The 22,538-nt window shown below is 44.0% G+C and overlaps 1 protein-coding gene across 10 annotated transcripts in view; it reads right to left on the bottom strand.

Annotated features, from left to right (window-relative positions):
• camta1a (calmodulin binding transcription activator 1a) overlaps positions 1–22,538 on the bottom strand; it is a 283,560-nt gene that overhangs the window by 89,768 nt on the left and 171,254 nt on the right. The window lies entirely within an intron of this gene.

The raw sequence follows: 22,538 nt of genomic DNA, 5'->3' as shown, positions 1-22,538 counted from the left end.
TTTGCACACTGTGTGTTGCCTGTATGCTTGTGTGTAATCTTGTGAGAAAAAGAGATCAAGGCAGAAGCACGGACTGGAGGCTTGTGCAAAGGATTTGAGGGAGAGTTTTTGCGAGGGCACTTGTGTGTGCTTGTGTGTGTGAGTGTGAGAAAGGGGAAAAGGATGACAGAGGGCCAGGTGGAACGGAGACTTCTGTCGCTGACTCGACACCTTTCTCATTTTATTACCAAATCATCCATGACAAACAGCTCTGGCGTTTGGCAAAAGGTGAGGCAGGCAGGATGAGAGCCGGGGATGAGAGCAGAGGAGGTCACCTCGATACCGCAAACATTGCATTGGTAATGTAACATGTCTGTGTCACTTCAAATGCCACCTCTACATGATGCAGCCATCCATGTGTCATTTTTAGATACGCCGGGGTGACAGTGATGGCCCGCACTTCCTATAAACTCTCAACCATCAAGACACAAAAGGCGAGCGCTGGAGAAATCTTATCACCTGAGTGACTACCAAAAGAGAATGCTTGGTGACAACACAATCGATAGAGCCTATAAAATATGAAGCAAGCATTTTTGTGAACATTCAAAACCAAGTCGACCGTAATAATGAAAAAAATATTTTTCAGAACGCCAAAAAGCGACTGCTGCATACAAGATCTATTTTATTGACCAATGATATCATTTACTGTTTATAAACACTGCCACCAACACAAAACTAAAGTGTGGAAATCATGTTTAGCCTCCTTTTTCCCCTCTTAGTTCAGTTATATCTGCTTGTAAATTGCTGCTTTTGAAATATAGAAAGATTGCCGCTGACCCTTAGCTCCGGTTGTGTTAGATTGAGCAGATGTTGTTCGGACAAGTCAGCGCAGGGGAGTACGGTTAAAAGGCAGGCCTGCCATTCTTTGATGTCAAAGCCTTTTGTGGCTGCGTGAGAGGGAGCAGATTAGCCTGATTGACGGCTATAAGATGCTAAGGATGGAGCTTGTAGCACAGCAAGCCAGGCTGTTGGAGTGGAATGGAGTTCATTCATGAGTTACGAGTCTGTTTCAGTGATGTAGTAAAAGACAAATAAATCCTCCCAACAGCCAGTGAAAAAAAATACAACCTCAAGCTTGTGATGGAGACTCATACAAGACAACAGGCTGAAGACGGAGACACACATACAGTATGCCAGAAGATCTAACCACAAATCAGCACCAGATATAGTAAACAACAACAACAAAAATACACATCAAACTGACATCATACTTCAAACAACTTTTTCTTTTTTCCCACAGACTTTTATATTTTACCCACAGTCAAGACAGCACTGAAAACAGGCAAAGAGTAGCCCTGAAGACTGTCACACCCTCCTTTGTCAAGTTTATGTTTCAAGGAGATATTCCCTACTTAAGAGGCCAAGGGAGCTCGTGTAAAGTCCTGGACAGACAAGGAGCAGGCTGATATAAATACCAACAGAGCTAAGAGCTTCTCTCTGCCTCACAAGGACCCGGACCTGCAAGGACAAATGACCGTCCCTGATGCTGTCCCTGAGTCCCCACGTGCGCTAAAAGAGGCCAGGTTGAGGTTAAGAGGACCTCAGCCCACCAACCACCAACCAACTGATTTTACAAAGTCAAACTTCTCCTCTCATGAGAAACCTAACCAGGGATGTGTTTTTAGCTTAAGATAACCCACTTTACACACAACATTATCATACATGTATTTTAACATGAGTGGTTGTGAGGCAGAAAACATTATAATAAACTACATGGTTTGAAAAGAAGGGATTTGGGTGCATATTGAGGATTAATTAAAACTAATTAGTTTTCAGGTGTCAGCGAAGGATGTTCCTTGACTTCCTGTTTATTATCAGACTGACTGGTGTAGAAGCTCCCAGTGGAGACCAAGTGTTAGGGATTAACATGTCATCACAGAAGGGGGAACACAGACATTTTGACAGTTACACTCGTGAGCCGAGGCTTCATCTAACACCTGTCTTACACCTCCTGTCCAGAAGCGCACCTGTTCTGACACAGTGTGAGGCTCAGAGCCATTCCTGGAGCAGTGTTTACACCTGTCCTCGCCTCACAGCAACACACTGCGATGGGGAGGAGCGTGATGGAGATTCAGGGAAAATCGGGGGGAAAGAGGAAGATGTAAAAAAAACAACTTTAAAATTGATGGAAATTTCCTGTGGAGAAACTGGGGTGGAGTAATGGCAACGCCTGAGCACGTTCGGCGGCGCTGTGGTGTCGAGGTAACATTGATGCATGGTGTGACCTTACTTGTAATGCCAGCCTTAATCTACGCAAGTGGAATAAATGAAGTGGGGCCGCTGCGGACGTGTCACCCAGACTTATAAAGACAAATCCACCGCCGCTCTGAGCTGTGTACATGTATTCATAAAAGTCAGAGAGACGTCTCGACAGAGCGGAGTGCCCAGTATCGCCGGCTGGCTGGCTGACGAACACCTAGCTCATGTTGTCATGGCTGCGTGGAGCTGTCTATCATTAGGAGTAACACACAGCGTGGGTAAGGGAGATGTGACGGTGAAAAATAGACGGCAAGAAAATAGTCTTCTGAAGAGAATTGAGAAAGAAAGTGAAAAGCAAAATGTGATAAAGAAGCATTACGTAAGCATTAAGTTGTGTTAATTGATGTCATATACAGTAAAAGATAGTTCAATTGTTTTAACCCTAACAGACAAGGTCAGTCTGTTTAAAAGCTTATATAATCATTATAGTGTAAAACAAAAACAAGAAATAGTCCCTATCTACCCGAAACTTGGAACAGGAGATCGCCACTAAGGACCCTATGTGATCTATTATTTGTTAGGGGCTCAAGCATCAAGCATTTATCATTGTATAAATGTGTTTATGATCTTTACCTAAAAATTCTCAATATGGAGCGTTGTATCTCAATTTGTGTCAAAATTACTTGAGAGGACAAAATCCCAGGGTGCTGACACAAACCCAACTTGTCATAACCGCTCATTACAGTGCAACAATGGATGTCCTGACATGCAGTCTTTTCAGCTGGGTAGCCGACTGGCTGTCAAGTTAGCAGTCAATTCATACTCGGCTGCGTTTATTGGCATGTAGTTCAAGTAAAGAGGCATCATTGATCATCGTGCGTTTAGTCAGTTTGCTCTGGGGGCAGTGGGAGCTGGTCGGATTGACAACAGGCCTACATAGATAGATGCCGGACTGACAGTGGACATATGGAGGCTGAGCACTGACACATGCGAGCGGCACTGGGGATAGAGGTGTGTCCAACATGCCAACAATCTCATGTCCACTATGTGCCCACCCCTCCTCACGCTCCCCACTGCCCCCCCCCCCCTCCCCTGTCCAGTTCTCGCTCTGACATGGCTGTGATTAATGCCCCCGGCCAAGATGATAATAATAATGATCATAATTAATCAAGGGTTCTTCCTACACCTCTAGGAGCCAACAGTGACCTGGAAAAGGCACCCAGACCTCCTTTCCCCCTGTTCTCCCCCCTTTCTCTCCCTCCTTCTCCCTCCTCCTCTCTTCCTTGTCTCACTGACAGGCCTGAACCTCGGCCCGGCAGAAAGAGCCATGCATTATCCTGCCATCACCACTTCTATTTATATCACACCGTCCATCACTATCACTTACTCTCCTCCACCCGCCTTTACACCGCCTGCTTTTCCAAAGTGGAGTTTTCTTGAAGCTGCCCCATATTTCCTGGTTGAATAATGCTGTCTATGCAAATGGCTGGGAGTCAAAGAAGCACCCGATGGTGACAGTGAGAAACTAAGATCATAATTTTTTAGACATCCACGGAAACAACGTCCTAAACAAGAGCCACCACCTCTTGCTGCCGGAGGCCTGGGAGTCTCCCTCTCTCCCCTCTGTAGTGTATTCCTGAAGGTTTGGCAAACTGTGTGTGTGTGTGTGTGTGTGTGTGTGTGTGTGTGTGTGTGTGTGTGTGTGTGTGTGTGTGTGTGTGTGTGTGTGTGTGTGTGTGTGTGTGTCTCTCACAGATTTCTAGAATATATGCAGCGGCAGAATGATTTTTTTAAATTCCTTGGTGGCTGCCAGGTAACAGTAGCCTGGAGCAATGGAAAAGTTTTTTTGTCTCACCTTCGCTTTATTTCCCCTGGTGAGGAGGATACAAAGCTCCTTTGCTCGGATGAGTTGTACGTGCCAGGCATGTGCTCAAAACACCTCCCTCCTCCCTAAGCTACTCAAATGCACATCGCATACGGCCTGTCTTATTTTTTTTTTTATTTTACTATCTCTTAATACACTTTGTCCGAAGGTGGTGAGGACCTAAACGCAGGTGCTGACAGTGCTTACACATCACACAAGGTATTAACCCCCACAGTCAGAAGTAGAAGGTATTGTACAGCTCTGATTTACTACCATGGTATCCAGTAATGCAGTCTGTTGCTCTGTGTTAGTACCACACTTTTCTTCCTTTTCTTTCCTAAATGTTTAAATCTTTACATTTGTATTTATTTGTTTATTGTCTCTGGGTTTTTGTGACTTTGCATTCTGACAAATTGCTCATCTCAGTCTGTATTTAGGGCTTTTGCTGATTCTCCATGAAATCACGGCACTTCCCAAATCCCCTTGTACCTCTGTGCCAGGCCCAGCCGCCCACGGAGGATCCCGCTATAGAAACAACATCATCAGAGCTCGACCCACACATGGCAGGAACAAAAGAAGACCTACATTTAAACCCTATCCCAAGCAGGTGGCCTACATTTCCAAATTGCATAAGACACCGGATCTTCCCTTGTTCTTCAACTCATGCTGTTTCTCACCCATTACAGAATGTCTCAGCGGCTGCTGTGCCAAATTGAGGTCTTAAAACAAACAGATGAATACATGGTACATTGCCTGTTATTATCGTTATCGTCATCGCTGACGCTCGTCCCAACCTCTAAATACATATGTACTAAACATTCACTATAGATGTGACTCCATCTGAGCCAGGAGTGCACTCTGCTGATTTACAGTGCTCTTCGTCTCTGCTTAAGTGCCATAATGCTTTATGATCTGATTCCAATTCTATGTTGACACCATGAAATTAAACTGTTACATCGCACCAAAGGTAAAATGCAAATCACATTTGCTCCACAGCCCATGAGTCAAAGTGCCTGCAAATAGCTTCATATCACTGTACAAACTGTGGCCACAGACAAAGTTTTCCAACAAAGGATAGTGATGATTCTGAAAAGCAAATGAATCACATTGCCGGTTACAAAACACACCCATGCTGATGACAAATATGGGAAAAGAAAGATCATGAATGTTGTACTTATTAGCTGACAGTCAGTGATTTTTCAAGGTTGTGTTTGTCAAGAAGAGTCAGCACAGAGCACAGTGTGGCGTCATGTCCTCAGTCTAGCAATCCATTCAATTCATATTGGTGAGAGTTTAGGAGGTCAGCTACCCAGCAGAGACCTTGACTATACTGCAAAGCAACATATAATGAAAGGATTCATGTATGGACAGAAGAAAATAAGGTAGAGAGGAATGCTGGAAAGGGGAAAAACGGAGAGTGAAAACTGAGAATTTCTCCAGAGTCGGGGGAACAGATAAGGCAGCCGTTGCTGGCAGCAGAGCAGTCATCTTCAGTCATTGGGGCTAAATTGAAGAGCCTAGAGGCACTGACTGTACAACTGGTCTGCCAAGTTCGTGTCTACAAAAGTGGAAAATAAAGGTTTCTTATCACAAAAAATACAGTAGGTCTCTAATGAACAGAAAGATGCTGTTGATAACCTTGCTGAACATCATCTCTTTCCAGGAAGCTGAAGGCAGAGAGGAAATATTGACAGAATTTTTTTCAGATTATATTCTCATGACTAGATCAATACACAGATGAACCATCTCTTCAGAGTGGAGTTAGGATGGAGTCATCGTGAAGGTCAAGCAGTTAGCCCATTAAAGAGGCAGCTAGGCGCGCGATTTGGCAGCACATCTCTACCTCCTCCTCGCATGGCATGTAGGTAACAACCTTGAGGAGTTGATTAGCGGTAGAGACGGCTCCCACGACACAGGAGAGCCCCACCTCATAAAATCCTGGGCTTGCTAGCAGAACAAGGGAGCCTGGGAGAGGGGAACTGGAGGGAATTCAAGGCAGAAAGAACTGCCTGCCTGCCTCATCTTTTACAGGACAAATTAAAACCACAGCGGAACAAGTCATAAAAGAGGAAATAATGAATTCAATTATACTTTTTAGTGTTTAGCGGCTGCTGGTGAGATGTGCTGAGTGGGCAACGCGAGGTACGCACACAGTCAGCGGGCACAGGCTGATGACTACGGCGGTGGCGCTGAGCTTTTGCTGAGGGCTGCGTGTGTGTGCTGACTGCATGTCTGCATGCCCTTAGGAGCAGTTTAGACCTCGACAGGGCCTTCATTAGCAAATGAATGACTCTTAATTGGCCTGGCAAATACACAGGGTGCTTGTTGATTATAGGCTGTTTTTTTTCAGCCAGTGCTTGTTCTTCGACACAGATGCACAAATACACAAAGTATATAAACAGGAAGATGCAGCGAAACCAGCACAGAGGCACAACACTGACAGTCACTGTCATGCCATCAAACTGACAGACAATTCACAGCTTTGCTGTGCCAGGTTCAAAAGCAGGACTTGTGCTGCCAACAAAGAATTCTGGGACATATTCTCTTTCTTCAGCCTATCTATACTTCTCTCTGTCCCCCTCTACCTCCCACCACCTATTTTTTCGCTCTTTTTCAATCCGCTCTGGTTTGTCCCCTGGCATTACTAACACCTCAGCGGGAGGGAGAATCATAGACAAGAGTCCTGGTGTCCTAGATTCAGCAACACTGGCAGGAGCACGGCACATACTGGCCTGTCCTACGAGCCGCCATATAGGACTCAAAAAGCAGCCACACAAAGCAGCCCAGTTTAAAAACAAGACAGAGGGGCCCACAGGATGCTGTTCACATACACACACCTACGGAGGATGATAAAGAGAATGAAATGTGCTTGGATTATTCCATGTTTGTTATATCAGTAGTGCCATCAGCACACACTTTTATCTATGTGTAACAGTGTGTTTCAGTGGGATAACAGATAGTACAAAGGTATAAAAAGAAAACATTGAGTCGAAGAATGAACATATTGATTTATGACTTTAATTTAAGCCAGGAGTAAATAAGAGTCAGAAGAAGGGGGAAGAAAAAAACCAAACTAAAAAAACCCCAGCACAAACAACTATCTCAGGAAAGTCAGTGTCCCCTCTATGCCCCAGCCCCTGGTGCCACTCACCCACCGCCAGCCTGCCAATTAAAGCCCTGATTAAAACCGACAAAGTGTCTCCAAATGAAGAAAGAGCTGTTGGAGGTCTTAACTGCTGAAGCCTGTCAATTACATTGCCAGAGGAAAGTGGTGAGGGAAGAGCAAAAGGGTATGGCAATGACACGCAAAGCAGGGGGGCACAGATGAATATAAGATCTCTCATTCTGTGCTCCATAACTCCACATGATCCACCAGAAAAATGGATGAAGGGAGGAGGAATTTTAGTTGGAGATGGAGAAGTTGACTTATAGGCTGTTATTTTGTTCTTTTGTCTCCATTTTTTTTTCAAGTTTTGATTTGGAAGAAAAAAAAAATAAAACAGAAGAAATGTGCATAGAAGTGGTTGTATTTGTGGAGAGTGTGTCAGAAGTGGGACGCAAAACATAAGAGTAAATATCATAGACCAATAACACAGTGTCCTTTTTTGTTATGTCTTGCTGAATGTTGCCGTTGTAAGTTATAGAAGCCCCACAGTGATGGACTCAACAGCAAAGCCCTCAATCCCAGATAAACCACCCACAGTGTACATCAGCTGCTAAAATATGATGGTATTCGTGAGGTCATAAATCTTGTTTTAGCGGGATGGGAAGAGAAAAGAAGCTCTAGCCTGCGCTGCATCCCTGTGGCCCATTCCACCTCCATTTAAGCTAAATGTCAACTTTTCAGCGCCTTTTTTTCCCCCTCCTTTTGCTTCCTGCAGTTGCCATTTGTTTTAACACAAGGAGCGGAAAGTAAGAAAATAAGTCAACAGGAAGAAAACTACAAAGAGTTTGTTGTCAGCGGCTTTCAGGGCTGAGTGGATGGCCGAATGTTCTATAGTTTACAAAGAAGAAAGAATCCAGTGGAGAGATAAAATGGATTCCCGATCTGTCTGAATCTCTAACCCGGGAGCCAATGATATGAGTAATGAGGGTTGCTATTTGTTATAACAAAGTCCTGTACCTGAACTGAAAGAATAATTTCACATCCAACCAGAACTGTAATACCTTAATACTTCATAAATGTTATTATTATTTAGACATTAATCATCATTAAGAAGCCTAATGATATTCTTTCAGTTTAATTAAATTAAAATGTTTATTTTTTTTGTACTCTGTGGTGCCAAGTGAATGTACTGCAAGATGCTCTGGAAAGGCGCTCAATCATCTACAGCCAGATGGCTGAGGATTAGGAAATAACTGGTGTGCGAATTCATGTGGGTTGAATGGAAACAGGGAAGCACCTATTACTGTCACTGTCAGGTTTCCCGAACACTGTGCAATACATCGGAGAAAGGACGCATCCACCACAACGCTCCTGTGTCTTTTGGACCAATAAGGTGCCTCTGAAGGGTGTGTGGGATAAAACAAAAGATATCACAAGTGTAAAACTGCCAACAATCCACCATTAAAAAGGAAACATATGTTTAATTTATTCACTGTTTTTGTTAGTCACCTTTAAAAGGTTGATCTGCTACAGGAAGGAAAGGCTGTGATGGTGTCGGCTACAAAACAGCAAACAGATGAGGGAGCGCCTGCATGCCTCATAAAACAGAGATCGCCATACAACAGCCATTTCCTTTCAGCACATGGTAAAAAAAAAAAAACACAGCTAGAGGACAGACGGCGGGGAAGCCAACGCACGAGACATCTGATAACGTTAAGCCCGCTGAATCCCACCACTCACAGTGTCTCGCTCTTCTTTGTTGCTCTCTGAAACATTCTTTCTGTCTCTCTCCTTAAACAGATGAGGGAAGAATGCATGAAAAAGACTGAGAATATTTAATAATAATGTGATAATACAGTGGAGCAAATTAATGAAAAAGAGACAGAAAGGTGAGGAAAGTCAGAAAGACAGAAAGAAAGTAAGCGGGGGGGGGGGGGGGGGGAAACAAAAGAGAAGGTAAGAGCTATAGAGGGAATAGGCCCTATTTTTCAGACCAAGCAGAGGCCCTAAGGGGCATGCATTAAACACTATGTGAGGCAGACCTCACCCTTTACTACTCTATTGGCTTATTCAGAGGGGAGGCAGGTGACGTAAATATTTCATGGGACAACCAACAGAATAAGGAGGTGTAAACTCATGGGAGCCCCCTGTCAATCCGGCTGCCAGGCTTCAAACGTGTCATGTCGCATAAGTATTGTGTGTTTGTGCTGTACATGTATTAGCATGAATGGATGTGACTCTGCCGTGTCTGTCTCCTTCTCCCCTTTTTACAGAGTTAATGCACTGAAGAGCAGCGCTGAGTGGTCAACGGAGCCATTCAGTGGAACCGAGATGGGAGCGATGAGATCTACCTGTCCACCCTGTCAAGAGCACCACATTATCCTCCATAGAAAACACTTGTCCATTATCCAGTTAGGCAACAAATAGGCGCACATTACCAAATACTGGGGATCATTACATCTTAAAAGCTTCGGTGTCACAGGCCTCACTTAGACATTTTGTTGAGAGTCCTTTGTCCACTGCACCAAAACGGGACAAGACTTTTTTCTTTTAAGTCAATCGTGAACTTTTTAGTGGGCAATTGTAAAATGCCGTGTCAGACATCCACAAATGGCTTTAAAAAAAAAAAAAAAAAAAAAAAAAAAAAAAAATGCCATCCTTCATTGGCACCCCTCAAGTGTCTGGACGAGTTGAACAAAAAAAAAGAAAAAAAAAAAGAAGCAAAAGCAGGACAGAGCCTCTAAGAGTACAAAAGCCACACAATGAATCCAGTGCTCTGGTCTTGGCTGTATGAGGCACTTTGCTGACTGCGTCCCCTGTGTGCCAGAGCAGGAGGACAGTCCTTTGTGTTGCAGAAGTCTTGGGCCACTGAATTCCCTGTTTCAGCGATTCTTTGCTAGGGGACAGATCCCGAGAGGTGCTGCTTCTCCCTGGGTGCCCCCACTGTGAATGACATCCACCTTCTGTTCTCATGGAGAGGGGCAAAAATGGGCCACGATCTGACCCATTTCAATGACTCACACCGCTACTTGAACCCAACGGTCTTTGAAAGCCTGAAGTGGTGATTGGAGAGGTTGCCTGAAACCACTCGGTGCACGGGCACACCAGTATGAACACCAAGTGGTCCAGGAAAGAGTCAGAGAAACATCTCAGAACTTTCTAATGCCAAAGCATATTTTTTTACTCTTTACTCTTGTGTAGAAGGGTCAGTCTCCTGATCAGCGGCTCAGTCACTACTCAGCTCCCCAGCCATTTCTCACAACCGGGAGCACACGAAAAAATTTGCAGAACGAGAATGCAATGAAGTAGTGTGACTGGTTTACAGGCCGGCCTCAGGCAGAACATGGTGATGGAGAAAGTTACTCTACGGGTCGGTCCCTCTAAAACCGTTACGGCCCGTCTGGATGGAAATGTTTTCATAAGCCTATCAAATTCATCAAAGGACTGTTTTATGGGGTCATAAAGCAACGTGTGATAAATACACAGCCTCAGGTCAAAGAGTATTTAAGGTCTGATACCAACACTGCGGCTAGGGCTAGACCATCTTAAGGCTAGAGCAATTATTCCTCTTGAGAGTGATGTCAAGCTCCCTGTGTGTGGACAGGGTTAGAGCATAACACTCACAATACAGGTGGGAATTCAAGGCAGCACACTAACATGGTAATTGTCCCCACTTTTACAGAGGACAACACTAACAAACTGTTTAGACTGACAGGAACAAAGGAAGGGAGAAACAACTGATTGGTATCTTGATGAACAAATCACCTGTCTGGCATACTTGCAGACATCCATGGAGCTAAAAATAATTTAAATCTGGATAAAACAAAGAGAAAGCACTGCTAACCTGCTGTAGACAAAGCTCTAAACTCATGTTTGAGTTTGAAGTTAAGGGGTCAGGTCTTGATATAAGTGTTAACAATTCTTAGATGTCCATGTGATGAACAAGCCAGACGGAGTAAAGCTGAGATGACAGTGTAGTTGCAGGGGTCAGACGGAGAAGAAGGAGGGAAGACAGACAGAGAGAGAGAGAGAGAGAGAGACACAGAGCAGCAAATGAATGCAGAAGCCGTAGAACACCTTGACAGGCAGATATCTTGCTATGCACGAGATCCACCTCAGGGGACATCTGGCTAATTTCCTGTGAAAACAGCAGACTACCGAGGCAGAAGGCAGCGGGTGGAGGTATAACAGAGAACGGGGAGGAAGTAAACTATTTTCAGTTCCTGGAAAAGTCTTGTCATAGTTTGTTCAGTTGGCAGTACGCACATGGGGCAGATGAAGAGGGAGACAGTAGTAATAGAATAAGCAGCGGGGTGTGTGTCTAGGCTGATGATGGGGACGCCTCCCTGTCTGAGGAATAGTGGTGATGGTACATAATTATTCAAGCATGGCTCCTCATCTGCATCTCGTTCGGGGTGCCCTGGTCCCGATAAACTCAGTCTGTCTGCAGCCCCAGATCGTAGCGACAAATACTCTCAAACGCACTCAAAATAAATACATTACCACTCACTTCCACTCTTTCTCTCTCACTCGCTCTTTTACACACACACACACACACACACACACACACACACACACACACACACACACACACACACACACACACAACCTCAGGTTTCATTTCAAATCACACCAGGGAGAGGGACACATTGAATGGCAAATGAAAAATTCAGTTCCGTATTCTCTGTATGGGAAATATGGCTCCCCACTCTCATGACACATTTGATATACAGCTATTGCAAATTAGCCACAAGTCTGCAAGTGTGGAATGAGTTGATATTCCAATCATCTGCATGATATAACTGCACGCAGAGCGACGGCAGAGTCGTCTGCGTCGCCTTGATTAGGGAAATACACAGGCAGGAGAATACAATTGTTTGTTTAAACTAGAAGCATACTTGTTTCCCAGCAAAGGCCCGCGCCTAATAGCGGCAGCCTCCAACAAATTTGTACAAATATTCCAACAGAAAAAGGAAGGCCGCTTCTTCGGTGTGATGTGATGATAAACAATGGCGGCACCTATTAGCAAATGCTTCTGTCAAGGACGTGCACATCAACCCCATCAACCAGACAGAGCAGAGACAGTAGAGGGTGGAGGAGAGGAAGGAAGGAAAGAAGGAAGGAAGGAAGGAAGGAAGGAAGGAAGGAAGGAAGGAAGGAAGGAAGGGGGAAGGAAGGGGGGAAGGAATAAATTAAGGAAGAAAGGAAGGATGGATGAAATGAAGGAAGGAAGGAAGAAAGAAAAAAAATGGAGAAAGAAAAAAAAAGGTGAGAGAAAGAAAGAAAGAAAGAAAGAAAGAAAGAAAGAAAGAAAGAAAGAAAGAAAGAAAGAAAGGAGAAAAGACAGAACAAAAAAGAGGTAAAAGAGTGAAAACCGGGGTTGTTCTCAGAAAGGTCAGGCTGATTGTCTCTGCCCAAATATGCTGGCCTTTTCAAAATTAACTTGGCAAAGGCGATATTTTCCACAAAGCCGGCATCATGAATCAAAGAAGCGTCTATAGTTCATCCCTGAAAGCAAAGCAACTTGCCTCTCTGTGTGCTCCACTCTCTTTATTGACACTCCACCCTCCCGCATAGAGCTGACATCTTCAGTAATTATGTAATTAACACCATGGCAGGCCTGATTTCAAAGAAAGTATGTTATAATTGCATTCAGTCGTTCATTAGTTAGGCCAAACATTGGATACACTGTGCGCAGGTGCGGCAGGGGGCCAGAGGCTACTTGTTTTTTGGAACGCAATTGCGGTGTCAATGACTTGATTGGTTTTCTGCGTGATATCGCTGACAGGACAGGTTTTTGTAATTTACCAATAATTACCCTCACTCCCTGATACAATAAAAAAGTCACTGGTCTCTGCTAAGATAAACCTGTCGGCTGTGCTCCCTCTGCTCCCTGCCTCATGGTCTGCTTGTCTGGTGAGAATAATGTCCAACAGTGAAATTAATATTTAAAAAGAAGGAAAAAAAAAAGAACATTTTGTCCAGCTATGTGTTATACTCTATTAAATGATACTAAACCTAAGAGATAAAAACATGTTGGGAAGAGCAGCAAAACACGTGCTGCTCAGTATGATGCCTTACTTCAAAGCAGCAGTATGTCTGTGAGATGTTTTTGGTGGATCTTTTAAACAACAGTGGGAGCTGGTAATCTACACGGACTGATCATAAAAGAGGAGTCTCTAACTGCTGCAAAATGCATTGTGGGTTTAGACATTAATTGGTAAGTCTAGCAAAAAAAAGGAGGGAACATTTCTCCAAGCTTTAACCTTCAACTTATGACTCAACTCCTGCGATTCACACTGGGTGCAACATAATTAAAAGGAAAATGTGTCCTGGTCTGGTGTCCTGTCATGAAGCACATTTCCTGTGATTGGTGGATGGATAGTATCACACTATTATGATGTTACAGTCTGGTTAGGCACACAGACAATTTGGTCCCCGTAACACCAGATCTGTCGCTGTCCCTGTGATGATTTCTTCAATTAAGCCTTCCTGGCAGAGGAGGCCAAATGCTTAACTAGGCAGAATTGGAGCTGCCACTAGCTAGAGGTAGCAATGGGCTCCACTTCAACAGCTCATTCATCAGCCCCAGCGCTACCACTGGGCCACCTGTTCTGACACCATGCAGGGATGGAGTCATTTGCATTCTGCTCCGGCCGTCCTCCTTCCCTCTCCTCACTTTCTCCCCTCTTTCTCTTTCTCTCTCTCTATACAACTTTTAAAGTTCCTCAGTGGCAGCTCTGGCAGATAATTGAATACTAGGGTTTGATTTAGTTTGAAATCAATTTGGGAAGGGGCTTTTCATTCATTATGCTCCTTGGCTTTGGTACCACGTCTAAAATCCCCCAAACTTTGGCACAGGCCGGACCGGTGTCGATTCAAAGTGAAATTAAGCAGCCCTGAGTTAGATTGACAGGCAAGTACTACATGATGGGGAAAGGGAGGGTCTGTTGTCTGGGGAATATGGTCTCTCCTCTCCTCTCCTCTCCTCTCCTCTCCTCTCCTCTCCTCTCCTCTCCTCTCCTCTCCTTTTACTCCTCCTCCTCCTCCTCCTCCAGGGGAGTCTCTCTCCTCTGTGCTCTTTGTCACCACCAGGTGCTGCTGTGAAATAAGGAGAGAGGCGTCGACAGGAGGCAGCCATGCACATAGCTTGACATTTTAGCCAGCTCCCTGCAGACACATATGGCATGTGTGTGGGTGGATATGTGTATGCCCTTACGTGTAACAATTTGCTTCCGTGAGCATACATTTGTGTGTGTGTGTGTGTGTGTGTGTGTGTGTGTGTGTGTGTGTGTGTGTGCGTGCGTGCATGTGTGTGTGTATATGTGCATGCCTCTATTTTTGGTTTAGATATGAGTCCACGTTGCTCATACATAAAATATATTTCTTATGTTTATATCATATTTATTTCCTTTCTTACAACTTGTCCTCTAGCCCTTTGTTTCAGTTGTCTACAGTCCACACAGCACACATTTGGACAGTTATACGTTTTTGTGCTGCAGTACATTCAGTTTGAAACAAGATAATGGATAGTACATTTAAGTGCCAATTCTCGGTTTTAATTTGACCAGGGTTAGGTTGTTATAGAGGCTTGTCTGAACAAAATTCCTTTTAACACATTGTGCCCACAGTTTAGGATTTCAAAAATAATTGGACAGACATATAAAGTCATACAAAATCTAAATGTTTAATAATTTCTATGAAATACTTCAAGCAGACACTGTATCTGCCCTGGTCTTCAATGCTGCTACACTTGGCTTCAGTTTGGCCTTCAGCAAGTGGAATGCAGCTCTATTGGATTGTGATCAGGTGGTTGACTCGGCCAGTCAAGGATTTACCACCTTTTCACCCTTAAGAGCTCTTTGGTTGCTTCAGCCATTTCTTTTGTTTGCATTGTTGTCCTGTTCAATGATGAAATGCCGTCCAAGGATCTCGGTGCATTTAACTGATTCTGAACACTATACACTCCTCTCTCTGCAGTCATCCTGCCAGTGTGCCAGTTTCATTGGCAGCCATACATGGCATATTTGAGATGTGAGGTAGTATCATTTGTGTCATGAGGTGTCTTCTCTTGACCGTCGACGAGGAAACATTTAAATGTACGTCCTGGGGAGTATTCTTGATTTGCTCTGCATGCAAATTATGCTGATGATTTTCCAGTCAGCCACAAGAGTTATGCACCTCAGTCTACCCGGCTGTTTACCATTTTTAGTTTAAGAAAGTACCCAACTGTGGATTTAAGTAAAATATTTTTGCTGAATTTGAGCTTCATAATTGTCTTCTCTACTTGCATGGTCAACTGTTTTCTCCTCAAATTGACAGACCTCAACTCCAAAATAAAAAAATAGCAACTCTCAACTTTTCAACCTTCAATCAATTCTGAGCTCTTTTGTGCACAAACAAACAAAATTATTTTGCCCAAATGACATTTAGTAGCCACGTGTCCAATTAATTGTGAACCCAATTTAGGCACTGTGTTAAAAGGGCTATTTCACCCAAATAGATCTTTCTATATTGATGTAAACCCACTTATATTAAAGCTGAGAAGTGGCTCTTAAATGTAGTTGCCATTATTTTCTTTCAAATTGAACTTGCTGAAGCACAAAATATATGTAATTGTCCAAATAGTTATGGTATGAACTGTACATCTTGGTGACAGCATCCACCTGACAACGAGGCTGAAGCATTGACCACAGTCAGTAATAAATCAATGTAATGCATTATACAATACGTTACACGGCATAATGGAGCGTTATGCCCCCTGTATTTGAAACAACTTGGTGCAGTTGTGAAGAAATATGGAAGTGCTTCAGCAGAGCACATTCACTAAGCACTTTGCTGGGTGTGAGAGGACTCTAACACAGACGGGAGGATTGAACAGCAGCTTTCAATAAAGAAAAGGGATAACATTGTCAAGTGAACAACTGCAAGGGCGCCTTAACTGAGAGGGATGCACGAACGGACACTCGGCATCAGAGCCACGGTTGGGGACATTAGCGGTAGATATCACTGCATGTTTTGTCCACTTTAAAAGCAATTTCGTCCGTTGGAGTCACCCCCCCCCACCCCCCTCCTCCTCACACCCTCCAACTACGTTATCTTCCTGCCTGTGTGCTAGACTGAATTGTCATGCGTCCGACTTGAGGCTGTGTTAGCCCCCGGATATGGTAATCTGTGGGCTGCTCTGACCTTGGGAGAGTGTGTTTGCAGGGTGTCAGACCCCCTAATTCATCAGAGACAGGCCATTAGCTAGCTATCCAGCCACACAAACACACAATGGAACAAGAAGGAAAGTTCTCAGGGAAACAGCAGCAGCCCCCGTTCCTGATGTATCATTAGTTACTGCCTTTCAAAACTACTGAATTGGGACACTTACCTGACTTGCCCCATTTTTTGCACCACGAGAGCCAAGATGTTGATGAATGGATGTGTGAAACTGTCACAACAAGGAAATGGAGAAAATAGGGTTAAGGACATATCCGAGCCAAAGTCCTCATCATTAGGGACTAATGCAGGTCCAGTTAATGGCAAGACTAAAAAAAGAATTTCGTATTTTTCCCATTTCCTTTGGTATGTGAACGGCACACTAATTTAAAAGCACAGATCCGCAGTATCTGAGCACACCTACATTTTGAGTCCCTCTTGGAAGGACCAGTGAGTGAAGGACAGGATATGTAAATTGAGCATTTTCAAACAATTTCAAAGATGGCGATGGGTTGCCACATGAGGTCAGTGGTTGTGAACAGCCCCATATATCTAGATGCCAAGTGAGATGGAATAGTAATTACTCCTGTGCATCTCTGTGCAGAGACACAGCCTCCGTCTTGTAAGCGGCATTGATTGACAGCCTCAATAAGAGGCTCGCGCCGCGCCGCGCCCCCTGCCCTCCGCCTACATGCCCCCGCGACAACTGGTCAAACCCATCGTCTGGTGCCCCCCAGGCGGGCCACGGGTGACACCCCCCTCTGATCATCCTGCCCATCACATCCATCATGCCACCCTGCTCACCCCATGAGAGGGCACAACCGAGGGAATCTAATCAGGCAGTCTAATTGAGGAGCAGGGCTGAGCCAATACCGGGCCTGGGAGGCTGGCTCTGCCTGGGCAGGCTCGGGGGACGTCAATAACACTCAGCGGGTGTCGATTCATCAAACCTCCTTAATGTCATTAGCCCTGAGAGGCTCGCTTAACCCGCCGCCCCCCCCCCCCTCCCACCCCATCCCTCCCTACCCCTCGATCTTATTCTCTCATGCCTCAAACTTTCTCTCACTCTCTGTTGCCTCTTCTTTTCCTTGTGTCTCTATCCATCTTCCACTCTCATTATTCCCTCCCTCAACAATCTCTCCACAGGTAATGACATGTTCACCTTGCATAACAAGTTCAGGACATGCCTGGAAAATAGTATTTCTGCATTTCTGTCTTCATGTGTGCACTCTCCCTGCCTCCATTTTCAGACTTAACGCCCTAACTTTTTCTCAGTCCTCCTCCTCTACCCCAATATGTTCTTCCCCTTGCTCTCCAGCAAACGTGGCAAATATTCCAGCTGTTTATTAAACAATGCCAGCACTTCCTAGGAGCAGGTGATGCAGTCAATTACTCCACAATTACCTGGGTAATTATGCAAAGGAGGAGAGAGAAGAGCTAGTAGCAGAGGGATGAAGAGGACCTTGGCAGAGGTGCTCTGGCAGTGGTTGGGGCCCAGAATGGCGAGCGATTGAGACCTTGACGTGACAGTGCCAGAGAAAGTGCAGCCATAAAGGACGATGTGCCCCCTCACCTGCCAAAAACATACACTCACACGCACACAAACAACCACAAACAAGAGTTTCGAACACTCAGGCTTCTGCCCCGGTACACTGACATCCTGATGCCGGGGTGGATGTGGCTTTTCTGAGTGCTCCAGCCTGCTGTTTTTGTTTTGGACGATAACTATACAGTGTTTCTGTGTTTTTTCACTCCGCTTTTTGCCTCTACTCCCGTGACAATTAGGTGTTTCGTACCTGAGAGGCAACGACGAAAGGAGGGCAGGAGACAGGAGAAGGCAGGAGAGAAATGTACAGGGTGGTAATGATAGAAGGAAAAAAAACAAAACACAATCGGATAAGGGAGCAAAGGTGGAAGAAGAGCGGACAAGGAAATCTGTGGGGAGTTGCATGTCGTCCACGGAGTCTTTATGCTAATGATGATTAAATAAGCTGCTTGCTTACTTGTTTGCGCTTTCTTATTTAGGGTGCATAAAGAACAGCAATATTTGGTAACATGCACATTTCCTTTTTCTCTAACCTTACTCACTGCTGCTAACAGCCAGTGCTGCACTGCAGTCATCCATGTGGACTATTTTACACATTGACACCGAAGCTCATGTCAAGCGGGCTAGACAAGCATGTCTCAGGGTAAATTGAACCGTACAGTGGCTATTCTGAAACAAAAAAGAGTCAGATGGAAGAAGAGGGCTTGGCATATTTCCTGCCACGGGAGCGTTATGCACTCGGATTGAAGATATTTCCACTGGCAGGGGTGAATACTAAATTGCTTAGTGTCAGCTCATCACTTAAGGAGGATTGTTGGTGGGTATAATACTTTCCCGCACATGGCTTCCCCAAATAGTCTCGAGCCAGCCGACCCGTCTTAACTCTCTCTGAGCGTCGTGACGTGATGCCGGGGCCGGAGCCCCGTCTGTGGACACTAAGCTTTCACTTCTGACTCCCCAAACTCGTCATCACTTTGGCAAAAATTTGTCTCTGTGTTGCAGATTAATTCATAAATCCCCTCTTCAAGAGGGAGGTCGACTGACCAGCCAAAGTAAACACGACCACACTTTACTGAGTTGAAGGGAAAAGTGTCAGAAAACGATTGCTTTTACAGCAAAATAAGATGCTATAAGCATTCTGTGATCCTGAGAAAAAGCCCGGCCCATTTCACCGATAAACTGTCGAAAACAGCAAACACATCCGTCCTTGGTTCAGTTATGTTCTTTCGTTTTATATCTTCCTTTGTCCACCTGTCTGTCAGTTTCTAAAGAGGCAGAATTAGTCGGTCACATGACCATTCTGTGTTAGCGAAGATGGGCATGAGGGAATTACCTCACAGCTCTGTATCTTAAATCTGTGGGATTAAGCTCCATTAAACATGGAGCGCCGCCAAAGCTTTATCTCTGGATTTCACTCTGAGACAGAGCAGAGAGTACAAGCAGGAGGGGAGTCAGGCGGGAGAAATAGCGATGAAACGTCCTTCACCTTTATCGACCAAATTATATGAAAAAAATAGGAGGGATGAGAAAAATTGCTGGCTTGTTCTTTAGTACAACAGTGGAGAAAAAGAGGTTGGCCATTTTACACTCGTGCGTGGCACGCTTAAACATCTCGACACCCACTCCAGCACTGGTCGCTGCCTCTGTGGCTGCTCTTGGCACAAAAACATATTCGGTACAACAGGCCTTTCCCCTTTAGGCACACTGGTCACTTAATGAGAAATGACCACTTCTGAACCTTTGTCCTCCTGCTCTAAGACAAAAAACACACACTTAGTTTCCCTTCAGCTGATAAAACCTGAACACTATACATTTAACTGCAATATTTCATATAGTTAAAAATGTCTCATTAAGTTTATACTGCTGCTGCGAATCAAGTCTTTTTTTTTTTTACATGACTTCATTTGAATAATCAATGAGCTATACTTAGACATGAGCACATTGTCTGTGCATACCTATGTATTCACCCAGAAAATTAACCAGAGCTTCACTCAATACATTAACTCTATAGCTAGAGATAAAAAAAGAAAAAAAAAAAGAGAGAGAGCATGCTGGGAGTCAGGGTGGTCCAGTGATGAACACCTCCTGTGTCCTCCCTTCATCCTCTTACTCTCTCGCTCACTCTTCTCCCTCCTCTGGGCTGTTATTGATCTGATCTCCTCCTCTCTCAACTGGAGCCATGATTCATGTTGTTCCGAGCGGCCCTCACTCACCACACACAGACACAGCTCAGTCATGCCCTCGCCTATCTATCTGTCCATCTGTCTCTGTCTGCTCTCCCTCTCTCTGCCCTCGGGCCAGTCAACCTGCCGTCCTCATAAGGCCACCACGGCACTTTGGAGCAGAGACCATTATTATCATAATTCATTATTTGTGTATCATTATTATCATCATTTCTATTTATATGACTATTTGTACAAATTATATTGTTCTGTGAGGCATCTTTCTTTTATTCTTTTTACAGATTTCAAGATTTGAATCAAGATTTAAAGTTGACTCTCTTGATGTTCTTACTTTGTATCAGCTTTATATTATATTAAAAATCACTTTAGAACTGTGTACACATTCAGCTGAATATAGCATTGCAGCTTTAAACCATATCCCACAGTTTTCATGTAGCTTTACATGGTTGCCTTTTTAAAAAAAATATGTATTAGGCTAAAAGGTAGATCTTGTCCTATAAGAGATTCAAAGAATAGTTTTCATCATATTTTGCTACAGTAAATACATTATATTGTGCTACAGTATTTGCTATTTCAAAAAAACATATATTGTATTCCCTGTTTATTCAGACTTCATCTCTCAAAGTGTTCCAGTCCATTCCAATGCAGGATGTTCATTTTCTAAAGCGGAAAAAAGAAGAAAAAAAAGCTCGAGATGTAGAGAGAGAGAGAGGACAGAGGGAGAGAGCGACAGAGATGTGTAGAGGCCTTGCAGCAGCAGAAGCACATAAAAGCTCAGCTTCAGCCAAGGCCCCTGCTCCAATGTGTAGAAATTAATTGAGTGAAAAAAATCTGCTGTTTAAGGTTGAAGTGGGTTATGGGAGGCAGTGTAACAATTGTTTTCTGTTTGCCAGGGGCTATATATCGTTCATTCCGGCTTTCTCTCTCTCTCTCTCTCCTCTACGCTCAACACTCGCCTGTGCCTCCCCGCCCGCCCCCCCTCCTCCTCCTCCCTCACCATCCATCCACCTTCTAAGCCTCTCTTGCTCCCTCCTCTCCTTTTCATCAGTCTTTTATTTTCCACAGTCCACAGTCTTTTTGATTCATTTTTATCTCCCCCATTTTCATCTCTCACATAGGAGGTTTTTTTTTTTTTTTTTTTTTTTTTGGTATCTTTAAACGTAATTTTCTAGCAATAACAGGATCAATTTATGAAATGAGGTTTTACTAAATCTGCTTATATGAATGTTCAGTGTGGGAATTCACTCAAATATATGGCATATATACCTATTAAAACACAACTTTCCCTCCCCTGAGAGTCTTTCAGTAAAGCTAAACATGTATACAGATGCAGTAATGTGTGTGTGTGTGTGAGAGAGACTACACGTGTCAGTGCATCTAAACCTGCATACATGCTTATCTGGTGACAGTGACAATAACAGGGGACCAGTGTCGACACACAATGCAGAACAAGCTTAGCACCCCCTTGGGCTTAAACAAATGACTCATTCTCACTTCACATTTAAATGTGCGACTGAAAATTCAAAGAGGTCTGCTGCTGCCTTTCATTTCAGCATGCTAAAAAAACAAAACAACAACAACAACAGTCACAAAAACAAAAAAAGACAAACAAAATCAGCATTTAAAATATTTAGATGATCGTGAAAAGAACAAGGGTAACACTGATGTATCAGCATGGAAAAGAAAACAAGAAAGATAAACAGAAGATGGAGAAATAGAAGGCAGGAAGACAACGTTACGACGAACAAAACTAACTAGTGAAGAGACTCTTATCTGCGCTAGTATTTCCTCTGTTGCCCAAAGCAGAAGGGTTAAACCTGTTTCCTGTGTTAAACTCCTCTTTAGCACCCTTTCATGTAAAATATCAAACCTTTCAATATCACTCTGAGGAAAGCACAGTTGCTAACCCTGTATAATTCTATACAAACACTTAACCATTCTCTTTGAACTTTGCCGTTCCACTCATTATACCTCCTTTGAAGAGTGAATGTTGGAGCATTGGTACATTTTGATTTTGCAGTTATTAAATGCAACAGAGCAGCAAATTACATCTAAACCTCTGTTTTGCTGGTTAATAATACATAGGCCATGTGCGGGAGCCAGCAGAATAAATAGCCAAGCAAAAAAAAAGAAGGAAAAAGATAAAGGTGGCCAATGAGCGAGATGCTTGAGTGTAACAAATTCATTCCACTGCAAACGTCAACAGACAAATATTTTAGCAGATGAGGCAGAAAAAGCTTCAGTGGAAATGTGAGGCTGCGCTTGCTTTTTGAGTAAAGACAAGATAATGCCCCCCCACACAGACACACACCCACCCACACACACACCCCACCCCCACCTTAGCATCCTAAACACCAATGTTGCACTCCCTATCTGAAAGATATTAAAAGAGACCAA

This window comes from Embiotoca jacksoni, unplaced genomic scaffold (genome assembly GCF_022577435.1).
Source record: "Embiotoca jacksoni isolate LCO1_2020_lvr unplaced genomic scaffold, fEmbJac1.0.p SCAF_9, whole genome shotgun sequence".
Taxonomy (NCBI): domain Eukaryota; kingdom Metazoa; phylum Chordata; class Actinopteri; family Embiotocidae; genus Embiotoca; species Embiotoca jacksoni.
This window is presented reverse-complemented; position numbering and strand designations above follow the sequence as displayed.